Below are 13,374 nucleotides of genomic sequence, written 5' to 3' on the forward strand. Positions count from 1 at the left end.
TGGGAGCCCAGGGGGGTCAGCCGAGCTGGAAAGTTAACCAATTTTCGTGTATATCGCAATGGTCCATGAGCATGTCCATATAAGGAAATGGACGTCTGCCGGGCACATTCTGGTGGGTGTGGTCAAAAGGGCCATTAGAAAGGGACACCAAAATGGAGCTTGATCAACTCTGTGAGTTAACCTGATGAAACCTAGTTGAAAATGTTCGGCATAGTCCCAAATATCATGTATGACCACTGCCAGTCGTTTTCAGTGGTGGGGTGCGCCTGCCAGATTACATAACCGGAACCCAAAAATTGAGCTCAATCAGCTTGTGAGTTAACCTGATGACACCTGATGACACCTGCTGGAAAATGTTCGGCATGGTCCCGAATATCATGTATGACCACTGCCAGACATTTTCAGTGGTGGCGTGTGCCCGCCAGAAACTCCCGAATGCCTCCATCCCCAAAATTGAGCAAGATCAGCTCGTGAGTTAACCCGGTGAACCCCACTGGAAAATGTTTGGCATAGCCCCAGATATCATGAATGACTACTGCCAGACAATTTTAGTGGTGGGGTGTGCCGCCAGAAACCCACGAATGCCCCCACCCCCAAAATTGAACTTGATCAGCTCTTAAGTAAACCCGGTGAAACTTACAGGAAATAGTTTGGCAAATTCCATGGTATCATGAATGGCCACTGTCAGACGTTTTCAGTGGTGGGATGTGCCTGCCAGATACCCCTGAATGCCAACACCCCCCACCCCTCCCCCCCAAATTGAGCTCGATCAGTTTCTGATTTAACCTGATGAGAATAACATTGAGTATGAAATAAAATGGAATAACAGCAACATAACTTTTGAAAATCGGATGTTTTATTTCTGGTCATGGGAAAAGAAGGGATTTCTGAGGCATAACACGTCATTTGACGTGGGTGTTGCAAAGATGCTGACATTGTCTGTTAAATGTAATACATTGCCGAAACTATTATTTCCCTTTAATTTCGTAAAATTAAAGAAAGCATTTCCGAGATTATGGTTTGATAAATTGCGTACTGCTGAAACAGGTATGGATTAATCAGGGGAACGATTTATAGAAATGTCAATTTCAGAAGATGCTATCAGTGTTTTAAACATGAAAACAAAACACTTCGACTCATTGATTGTCGAGAGAGAAAAAAAAAGATAGAACCTGATGTATTTAATCTTTTTGGCAACAACGATGAGCTGTGGTACGAAAACGCATGCCAGAGCTCTTTTGCACGAGTTGAAATATGAACTGATTTTTTTTTTTTAAAACAGTAAACCAAACGAAAGAAATTACAGAAGCCAGGTGGAAAGATTGTTTGTCATGCTCCGGTACATAATTTGATTGCATTTGTCTGTGCATTTATTATTTGTAGTGTGATTATCATATGATGAAACAATAAAGTCCTTCGAATGAGGCAAAGAAAGAAAGAAAAAAAAATGAATGACCACTTGACATTTTTTTGTGGTGGAGTATGCCTGCCAGACACTTGGAACCCCCTCCCCAACTTCAAAATACAGAACTAGATCTGAGCTCGTGAGTTACCAATCCCGATGAAAGTGACTGAAAATGTTCAGCATAATACGGTACTGTATAGCCCATATGAATGACCAGAAGCAGATGTCAGCCATTCATTCAAGCAAATTCTCTCGAGTGGTCTCCTATCAGTAATCCCCATCCTCCTCCTCTGATTCCGAGTCTTCACTCCATGCTTCGCCATCTGAATCTCTCAATAATCCATCAATACTTTCTACTTCCAACTCCGACTCGCTGTCACCTTCGACCTCCATGTTTTCTGCGTTGTTTCTGCCATTCGCAAACCAACTCTGGTATGGTTGGCCCTTCAAACCAGGTTGTCTTCAGGATGTTGTCATTCACAGACCATCCATAATCGGTTGGTGACAAACCGTCCCCAGGAGATGCTGTCACGGCATGTGTCCACAATGCTGTTACATACTGCGTTCGTCGATTCTTCATGTCAAGGGTCCGACGAGAAGGTGGCAGCAGCGCACAGTCGATCCGTTTGATGTTTGCTTATGGATTCTCCTTAATGTCAATGAAAGGCATGATTAGAGATGTTGAAATGTATTCTAATTTTATAATGATGATCATATTCTCAGTTTCTCATGCCTTAATTACCTGATCAACTTTGCCAGTCATTTGCATCAGTTTGTTGTATCGTGCTTCATTGACATCTCGAGTCTTGCTTTGTCCATACATGCGGCAGACAAACTCTGATGCGACATCCGGATCAACATCACCATCCACCTCACCCATACTGATGAAGAGGTTGACGTAACAGCCAGTTTTGTCCTTCTCTACGAAGTCGAGGGGTTTACTTTTGCCTTTCTTGAAAAATCGAGTACAAATTCCAAATGTAACCATTCAACCACTGCTCCAATGATTTTACTTTAATAGAGACATTTTATTGAAACGCAAATATCTTGTGCCGAACTGTAAAAGGCCGAGGTGAAGTCACATCCAGTGAAGGTATGGTATCCGGGCAGTGCTCTGGGAAGTCCCGATTTGCGCTCTTCAAGGACGTCAGCAATGTTGATCACGTTGATATACCTCCTGCTGTTTCCCATCCAGCAGTCCATGATGATGTTGGCCATCGACCGGACTTCTCTGCATTGCTGTCCAAGGGCACCAATCAGGATCAATATTGCTTTCCATATTGCAAATATTACGGCAGGGAATGTCATGGTGAGGGCATCCGACACCGATGTCTTAGTGATTCTGATTGGTGCCCTTGGACAGCAATGCAGAGAAGTCCGGTCGATTGCCAACATCATCATAGACTGCGGGATGGGAAACAGCAGGAGGTATATCAACGTGACCAACATTGCTGACGTCCTTGAAGAGCGCAAACCGGGACTTCACCGGAGCACTGCCCGGATACCATGCCTTCACTGGATGTGACTTCACCTTGGCCTTTTTCAGGTAGGCACAAGATATTTGCATTTCAATAAAATGTCTCTATTAAAGTAAAATCATTGGAAAAGTGGTTGAATGGTTACATTTGGAATTTGTACTTTATTTTTCAGGAAAGGCAAAAGTAAACCCCTCGACTTCGTATAGAAGGAAAAAACTGGCTGTTACGTCAACCTCTTCATCAGTATGGGTGAGGTGGATGGTGGTGTTGATCCAGATGTCGTATCAGAGTTTGTCTTCCGCATGTATGGACAAAGTAAGACTCGAGATGTCAATGAAGCACGAGACAACAAACTGATGCAAATGACTGGCAAAGTTGATCAGGTAATGAAGGCATGAGAAACTGAGAATATGATCATCATTACAAAATTAGAATACATTTCAACATCTCTAATCATGCCTTTCATTGACATTCAGGATAATCCAGAAGCAAACATCAAACGGATCGACTGTGCGCTGCTGCCACCTTGTCGGACCCTTGACATGAAGATTCGACGAACGCAGTATGCAACAGCATTGTGGACACATGCTGTGACAGCATCTCCTGGGGACGGTTTGTCACCAACCGATTATGGATGGTCTGTGAATTACAACATCCTGAAGACAACCTTGTTTTTGAAGGGCCAGCCATACCAGAGTTTGTTTGCGAATGGCAATAACAACGCAGAGGACATGGAGGTCAAAGGTGACAGCGAGTCGGAGTTGGAAGTAGAAAGTATTGATGGATTATTGAGAGATTCAGATGGCGAAGCATGGAGTGAAGACTCGGAATCAGAGGAGGAATGATGGGGATTACTGATCGGAGAACTCTCGAGAGAATTTGAATTTGTTTGAATGAATGGCTGACATCTGCTTCTGGTCATTCATATGGGCTGTACAGTACCGTATTATGCTGAACATTTTCAGTCACTTTCATCGGGATTGGAAACTCATGAGCTCAGATCTAGTTCTGTCTTTTGAAGTTGGGGAGGGGGTTCCAGGTGTCTGGCAGGCATACTCCACCACAGAAAATGTCAAGTGGTCATTAATTTTTTTTTTCTTTCTTTGCCTCATTCGAAGGACTTTATTGTTTCATCATATGATAATCACACCTCAAAACATAAATGCACAGACAAATGAAATCAAATTCTGTGCCGTAGCATGTCAAACAATCTTTCTACCTGGCTTCTGTCATTTATTTCGTTTGGTTTACTGTTTAAAAAAATAAATCGGTTCATATTTCAACTCATGCAAAAGAGCTCTGGCATGCGTTTTAGTACCAAAGCTCATCTTTGTATTTTAGTACCACAGCTCATCATTGTTGCCAAAGATTAACTACATCAGGTTCCATCTGTTTTTTTTTTTTCTCTCTTAACAATCAATGAGTCGAAGTGTTTTGGTTTCATGTTTAAGACATTGAGAGCATCGACTGAAATCGACATTTCTATAAATTGTTCCCCTGATTAATCCATACCTGTTTCATCAGTACGCAATTTATCCAACCATAATCTCAGAAACGCTTTCTTCAATTATACGAACTTAAAGGGAAATAATAGTTTTGGCAATGTATTACATTAAACAGATAACGTCAGCGTCTTTACAACACCCGCGTCAAATGACGTGTTATACTTTAGAAATCTCTTCTTTGCCCATGACTGGAAATAAAACATCTGCTTTTCAAAAGTTATGTTGCTATTCCATTGTGTTTTATTCTCAATGTTATTCTCATCAGGTTAAATCACAAAATGATCGAGCTCAATTTTGGGGTGGTGGCATTCAGGGGTGTCTGGCGGGCACATCCCACCACTGAAAATGTCTGGCAGTGGCCATTCATGATATCTGGGACTATGCCGAACATTTTCCACAACGTTTCACCGGGTTAACTCACGAGCTGATCTTGCTCAATTTTGGGGATCGAGGCATTCGGGAGTTTCTGGCGGGCACACCCCACCACTGAAAATGTCTGGCAGTGGTCATACATGATATTCGGGACCATGCCGAACATTTTCCAGCAGGTGTCATCAGGTTAACCCACGAGCTGATCCAGCTCCATTTTGAGGTCCCTTTCTGATGGCCCTTTTGACCACACCCACCAGAATGTGCGCGGCAGACGTCCATTTCCTTATATGGACATGCACATGGACCATTGCTATATACACGAAAATTGGTTAACTTTCCAGCTCGGCTGACCTCCCTGGGCTCCTGGTCTATCAGGCCTTATTTATGATTTTATGAAAGGTCTTCTCAAAATCATTTGATTTTGTGATGGGGGGGTTAGGGTTAGGGGGTAGGTGCGCTACCTCAACGACCCACCACTCCCCCTCATCCCACCCCCCCCCCCTCCCCGTGTGTGTGTGTGGGGAAGGGTGGGGGTGGGATGAGGGGGTGTGGTGGGTCAAAGGTGGGGGTGCACAAGGGGAGGGGTGGGATGAATGGGTGGGGCTTTTGGAGGTTGAGTCAATTGGGGGGGGGGGTGGAGCCATGGGGGGGCGGAGTCAATTGAGTGGGGCGGAGCCAACGTGGGGCGGAGCCAACGTGGGGCGGAGCCAACGGGGGGCGGAACATAACTTTTGAAAATCGGATGTTTTATTTCTAGTAATGGGAAAAGAAGGGATTTCTAAGGTACAACAGGTCATTTGACGTGGGTGTTGTGAAGACGCTGACGTTATCTGTGAAATGTAATACATTGCCGAAACGATTATTTCCCTTTAAGTTCGTAAAATTAAAGGAAGCATTTCCGAGATTATGGTTGGATAAATTGCGTACTGCTGAAACAGGTATGGATTAATCAGGGGAATAATTTATAGAAATGTCAATTTCAGAAGATGCTATCAATGTTTTAAACTTGAAAACAAAACACTTCCACTCATTGATTGTCGAGAGAGAAAAAAACCAGATAGAACCTGATGTATTTAATCTTTGGCAACAACGATGAGCTGTGGTACTAAAACGCATGCCAGAGCTCTTTTGCAGGAGTCGAAATATGAACTGATTTTTTTTTTTTTTTAAACACGAAACCAAACGAAAGAAATGACAGAAGCCAGGTTGAAAGATTGTTTGACATGCTCCGGTACATAATTTGATTGCATTTGTCTGTGCATTTATGTTTTGTAGTGTGATTATCATATGATGAAACAATAAAGTCCTTAGAATGAGGGAAAGAAAGAAAAAAAAAAATGAATGACCCCTTCACATTTTCTGTGGTGGAGTATGCCTGCCAAACACTTGGAACCCCCTCCCCAACTTCAAAATACAGAACTAGATCTGAGCTCATGAGTTACCAATTCCGATGAAAGTGACTGAAAATGTTCAGCATAATACGGTACTGTACAGCCCATATGAATGACCAGAAGCAGATGTCAGCCATTCATTCAAGCAAATTCAAATTCTCTCGAGTGGTCTGGTCTCCTATCAGTAATCCCCATCTTCCTCCTCTGATTCCGAGTCTTCACTCCATGCTTCGCCATCTGAATCTCTCAATAATCCATCAATACTTTCTACTTCCAACTCCGACTCGCTGTCACCTTCGACCTCCATGTCTTCTGCGTTGTTTCTGCCATTCGCAAACCAACTCTGGTATGGTTGGCCCTTCAAACCAGGTTGTCTTCAGGATGTTGTCATTCACAGACCATCCATAATCGGTTGGTGACAAACCGTCCCCAGGAGATGCTGTCACGGCATGTGTCCACAATGCTGTTGCATACTGCGTTCGTCGAATCTTCATGTCAAGGGTCCGACGAGAAGGCGGCAGCAGCGCACAGTCGATCCGTTTGATGCTTGCTTATGGATTCTCCTGAATGTCAATGAAAGGCATGATTAGAGATGTTGAAATGTATTCTAATTTTATGATGATGATCATATTCTCAGTTTCTCATGCCTTAATTACCTGATCAACTTTGCCAGTCATTTGCATCAGTTTGTTGTATCGTGCTTCATTGACATCTCGAGTCTTGCTTTGTCCATACATGCGGCAGACAAACTCTGATGCGACATCCGGATCAACATCACCATCCACCTCACCCATACTGATGAAGAGGTTGATGTAACAGCCAGTTTTGTCCTTCTCGACGAAGTCGAGGGGTTTACTTTTGCCTTTCTTGAAAAATCGCGTACAAATTCCAAATGTAACCATTCAACCACTGCTCCAATGATTTTACTTTAATAGAGACATTTTATTGAAACGCAAATATCTTGTGCCGAACTGTAAAAGGCCGAGGTGAAGTCACATCCAGTGAAGGCATGGTATCCGGGCAGTGCTCTGGGAAGTCCCGATTTGCGCTCTTCAAGGAGGTCAGCAATGTTGATTACGTTGATATATCTCCTGCTGTTTCCCATCCAGCAGTCCATGATGATGTTGGCCATCGACCAGACTTCTCTGCATTGCTGTCCAAGGGCACCAATCAGAATCAATATTGCTTTCCATATCGCAAATATTACGGCAGGGAATGTCATGGTGAGGGCATCCGACACCGATGTCTTAGTGATTCTGATGTTGAACATTTTCAGTCACTTTCATCGGGATTGGTAACTTATGAGCTCAGATCTAGTTCTGTATTTTAGAGTTGGGGAGGGGTTTCCAGGTGTTTGGCAGGCATACTCCACCACAGAAAATGTCAAGTGGTCATTAATTTCTTTTTTTTCTTTCTTTGCCTCATTCAAAGGACTTTATTGTTTCATCATATGATAATCACACCTCAAAACATAAATGTACAGACAAATGAAATCAAATTCTGTGCTGTAGCATGTCAAACAATCTTTCTACCTGGCTTCTGTCATTTCTTTCGTTTGGTTTACTGTTTAAAAAAAAAATCGGTTCATATTTCAACTCGTGCAAAAGAGCTCTGGCATGCGTTTTAGTACCAAAGCTCATCTTTGTAATTTCGTTCCACAGCTCATCGTTGTTGCCAAAGATTAAATACATCAGGTTCTATCTGTTTTTTTTTTTTCTCTCTTAACAATCAATGAGTGGAAGTGTTTTGTTTTCATGTTTAAGACATTGATAGCATCTACTGAAATCGACATTTCTATAAATTGTTCACCTGATTAATCCATACCTGTTTCAGCAGTACGCAATTTATCCAACCATTATCTCAGAAACGCTTTCTTTAATTTTACGAACTTAAAGGGAAATAATAGTTTTGGCAATGTATTACATTTAACAGATAACGTCAGCGTCTTTACAACACCCACGTCAAATGACGTGTTATACCTTAGAAATCTCTTCTTTCCCATGACCAGAAATAAAACATCTGCTTTTCAAAAGTTATGTTGCTATTCCATTGTGTTTTATTCTCAATGTTATTCTCATCAGGTTAAATCACAAAATGATCGAGCTCAATTTTGGGGTGGTGGCATTCAGGGGTGTCTGGCGGGCACATCCCACCACTGAAAATGTCTGGCAGTGGCCATTCATGATACCATGGACTCTGCCAAACTATTTCCTGTAGGTTTCACCGGGTGAACTCACGAGCTGATCTTGCTCAATTTTGGGGGTCGAGGCATTCGGGAGTTTCTGGCGGGCACATCCCACCACTGAAAATGTCTGGCAGTGGTCATACATGATATTCGGGACCATGCCGAACATTTTACAGCAGGTGTCATCAGGTTAACCCACGAGCTGATCTCAATCCATTTTGAGGTCCCTTTCTGATGGCCCTTTTGACCACACCCACCAGAATGTGCCTGGCAGACGTCCATTTCCTTATATGGACATGCACATGGACCATTGCTATATACACGAAAATTGGTTAACTTTCCAGCTCGGCTGACCTCCCTGGGCTCCCGGTCTATCAGGCCTATTTATGATTTTATGAAAGGTCTTCTCAAAATCATTTGATTTTGTGATGGGGGGTTAGGGTTAGGGGGTAGGTGTGCTACCCCAACGACCCACCACTCCCCCTCATCCCACCCCCTCCCCTCCCCGTGTGTGTGTGTGGGGAAGGGTGGGGGTGGGATGAGGGGGTGTGGTGGGTCAAAGTTGGGGGCGCACAAGGGGAGGGGTGGGATGAATGGGTGGAGCTTTTGGAGGTTGAGTCAATGGGGGTGGGCGGAGTCAATGGGGTGGGCGGAGTCAATGGGGTGCCCGGAGTCAATGCGGGTGGGCGGACTCAATGGGGGTGGGCGGAGTCAATGGGGGTGGGCGGAGTCAATGGGGGTGGGCTGAGTCAGCGGGGGCGGAGCCTGGGGGGGCGGAGCCTGGGGGGGCGGAGCCTGGGGGGCGGAGCCTGGGGGGCGGAGCCTGGGGGGACGGAGCCAGCGGGGGTGGAGCCTGGGGGGCGGAGCCAACGCGGAGGGGCGGAGTCAAAAAGGGGTGGGGTAAATTTTGTCTTTTTTTTTCAATTTATTATCTTTGTCTTTTGTAATTCCTGTGAATAAAATGAACCTAAAATCTCTTCCCCCTCCAAATCACATAATTTGTAAGTCCAAGGAACTGTACTGATTACATCAACAATTTTAAAAAGTTCATTTGTCCATCTTCACAGTTCTTTTCTTGTATAACCTTTTTCAAAATGAGATTTCCACCTGTATAATTCTTACTATATAACCAACTTTGAACTTAGGCTTTATGTCATTAATCTCTTTTTCATATTTTAATTTTGTAAATGTTTTTGATGGTTTCATTTTTATTGAGGAATGAATCGTATCGTTGGACTTATCTACAATGTCCTGAATTATAGATAACCATTGTTGAGAACCGAGTTGAGTGAACTTTTCATATAGTCTCTCTTTTAAAGCGCGATTGAATCGCTCAATAACCGCTTTTCCTTTATTCAAGGTGCTGTACATTGTAATGCTGATATTTAAAAAAAAATTAATAAATGTGTTGTTGTGGAACTCTGTACCCTCATCAGTCCACAATTTTTTAGGTTTTCTCTTGATTTTCTTAAATATCTGTTGAAAGGCTAACATAAGAGTATTACCTGTTTTGTTTTTCAAAGGGACAACCCACATATATCTACTCCTCAAATCAATAATGGTTAAAGCATACTTGTACCCCTTATCATTATTGAGTTCAATTAAATCAGCGGACCAGATATAATCAACTTTCTTGTATGAAACTTTGTGATTATTGGTTTATGTAATTCATCAGCTAATTGCTCTTCAATCTTAATGACATTATTAGAGCCTATAATCTTTTTGAATTTCCAAGCCCAAGTTTCAATTTAGCACTGATCATCTTCTTCATGATGAACCTATCAACTTTTTCTCTCAAGTTTGGATTTTGTATTAAAGATAAATTATACAAGATTTCTCGATCAGCTTTGTGTTTTTATCCCCCGCCGCGTTGCGGAAGGGGGATATTGTTGTCACCCAGGGCGTCCGGCTGTCCGTCCGTCCACATTTATAGCTGTGAGTGCGATAACTCATTAACTGTTCGCCATATCGATTTGAAACTTGGGTCACACATGTACCACCTGAAAAGGAAGAACCCTATTGATTTTGGGCATGGCCAGATCCAAGATGGCCGACTGGGGCGGCCATCTTTTAAAAAAAAGTTTTTTTGTAATAAATGGAAAACTGCTTATCTGATTTCAATTATTTTTGGTTACTACGTTCCTCACCCCTGGGGAACTTTTTCGAGATGATGACCAAATGGTGTCTTGTTTCCAATTCACCTCCCTCATTATCTGGAATATGTATGACCTTTTTCATTCAATGGCAGGGGATTCCCCATCTCTGATGGTATATTTCTTCCAACGTTGTGCTATTTCCATAATAAATATCGTGTCTCATGCACACTTCATCAACCCTATTGATAGGTTTGCTCCACGGTTTAGGATTGTCAGCCTCATCAAATCTTTTATTCATGTTTGTTCCTGGACCACAGAAATAATACCCTGGTAGTATACCGCTGTTGTATTGTAATTGTAGTTGTTGTACAACAATTGAAAGTTGTAAATAATTTCCCTGGTATTCCAGTTGTAATAAATTTACTTCTTGATAAAAACTTTTGTATATTACCCCCTCGTTTGTGTTTGGTGATGAATTTACTCTTTTTGGAGCCACACATTGAACATGTGCCTTTTTGTATTACCCTATTATTTTTACTTTTAACATTCGAGATATTTTTACATTTGAGACAATAACTCATTTATTTATGTGAAAAATTCCGACAGAGTGCAAAAACCATTTTAGTTTCCAACATGCACATTTGAATCTTAATTTTTAAAACATAAAGAATTCTTAGAAATGTCTTCACTCTCTCCTCCATTAAAAAAACAACAAAAAAAACAAAACAAGGGAAGACTGATTAAAGTCAATTGCACCAACATCATCAATAATATTGTTGCGGGGCCGGGACGTCGGCTGTGAGCACGACCGCTAGATAGAGCCGCGAGCCGGCTCGACCGATCGCCCGGAATGTAAAGGTCGTCACCCCGGATAAGTCCAGAGTGGACGGGTCCTGACTAGACCGAAGTTCGCCAATGGATAGACCACGTGGGGTAGGGTCAATTGCCAACTTTTCAATTTACCTCAGTACCCACGTGGTCCGACTCCCGGGGAAGTTCACCCTCGGCCGACTTTGTCCGAATCGAGTCGCTATCACCGACTCGGATCTGGCGTAACCGAGCGGAATTGCCAAAGTCGGGCTGGACCAAGTGAACAAGTTACGAACACTCATCCTCAAACACGCATCATGTCGAGCCAATGAAAGAAACACAGAACGTGCTGTTACATTCAACAATGGGAGTATTTATTAATAATAATGGAGAACTTGGGAACACGTAAGTGCAGATTTAAACCGACGATACGAAATGCAATGCAATCATTTACAGAACACAAAGCACTTAACAGTTCTCTACTTGTTAGATGGGCCCACGGACACACGTACGCACACACACACCCAATAAATGGTGGCTGATGCCTTTCATACGGACTTCAGCTCGGTGGGACAGATGAGCTGAAGCCCAGGACCTATCTTGGACCTTTCCATCTCGTGTGATCTTCGAGCTGTTCGGACCGGGCACCAGCGAGGGCGAGCTGGTTCCAACCACTGCGAGCCGCGATCCTTTCCGAGCTCTGGCGGATCCCCTCGCGCTCCGGAACACGTGCTGGTGAGACGAGGCGCCGATCCTTCCCGAGATGCATCGCTTCCCCGAAGAACCACCGACCAAGATGAGGCCAAGGAGTTGCACCAAGCTGGGAAACAAGCAGAGACCACGAAGACCTCCACGAACCAAAAAGAGCCAGCCGAACCAGACCACGAAGCAGAGCAACAGCCACCCGAAGAACAACCTCCCGACAAGAACCAACTCGAGCCAAGCAGAGGGTCCCCTTTCTTATTCCTCCTCGCCATGCCAAAGCGAAGCGAGGCGTGACTCATGCGCCCTCGTGCGCCCCCCCCCCCACAACCGCGGGTGGGGCTGTTTCCCTTGCTGAATTTCGTGACCCGTCCCAACCGTCATTCCTGTTTACGCTGTTGAATCAGCTTGTATGCATGTGCCCTCGTACCTGCTTCGTTCCAGAGTCACCTCGGTCTTCAATCTCTCATGTTCGTCATTCTCCATTTCTCTCCAGCAGGTTGCTCATCATTGGTTCGCCACATCCTCTGGGGCTGTCAGCTCCACATGCTGGACCTGCTCAAAATATGTTTCATTTGTCAACAACCCCGTATGCTCCCTCAATGTCTTCTTCACCAGGGTTTGCTCGAATTGTGGTTTCATCTGACGAGTGATGTCAATCAAGTCCCGCACCACTAACATTCCTCCCTGTGGTGATGTCCCACATACCACATTATTGTGCTGTTCTACTTCCTGGCTCCATTTTCCTTTCAATTTGAGTCGTTCTTCCTCTCTGAGCCTTTTTAGTTGTTCCTTATCTTTCCGGAGTTTTTCCATCTCCACGTACTCCAACCTTGCTCTTTCCTTTAGTTGGTCAATTTCAAATTCATGTTATTTTTGTTTCCTATCCCACCGTCTCTCTTGTTCGTCATTCTCCAATCTCGTCGTTTCTCTCAATTGGTTGATTTCCCTTTCCTGCTTCATTCCTTGTTCTTTTTGTTTCCTATCCTACCGTCTCTCTTGTTCTTCATTCTCCAATCTCGTCGTTTCCCTCAATTGATTGATTTCCCTTTTATGCTTCATTCCTTGTACTCAAACCTTGCTTTCGCTTCTAACTGTTCAATCTGCACAGTGTGGTTCCTTAACGTTTCATTCTCCGTTCTTTCTCTTTCCTCACTTAACATCCTCAGCTCATTTTGTAATTCCCTCTCTTTGTTTTGGTGTTTCTGTAACTCAGAAGCTTTATCCCATAATTCCTTGCTCATCTCCGCACCTCTTTCGCATGCTTTCTTCCTCCTTTTGTCCATTCTCTTACCGTATTCCTTGCTAATTTCCAGTTCACGTGCCAGTACATTTCCCCTGTACTTTAATTCCCAAAACTGTCCTGACTTTTCCAACAATTCTTTCTTCTTTTTCTCCAGATTTTTCTCTCCTCTTTTTATCTCCTGTTC

General features: G+C 43.5%; 1 protein-coding gene and 2 pseudogenes across 2 annotated transcripts in view; 1 reads left to right on the forward strand and 2 right to left on the reverse strand.

The window, feature by feature from the left end:
* Positions 1 to 13,374, forward strand: part of LOC147033374 (uncharacterized) — a 108,827-nt gene that overhangs the window by 54,423 nt on the left and 41,030 nt on the right. The gene's annotated exons all lie outside the window — the stretch shown is intronic.
* Positions 1,673 to 2,713, reverse strand: LOC147033375 (uncharacterized; annotated as a pseudogene).
* LOC147033376 (uncharacterized) lies at positions 6,333 to 7,162 on the reverse strand (annotated as a pseudogene).

The sequence above is a fragment of the Eptatretus burgeri genome, chromosome 2, assembly GCF_056783735.1.
Source record: "Eptatretus burgeri isolate ZD-2024b chromosome 2, Ebu_testis_v1, whole genome shotgun sequence".
Classification (NCBI taxonomy): Eukaryota; Metazoa; Chordata; class Myxini; order Myxiniformes; family Myxinidae; genus Eptatretus; species Eptatretus burgeri.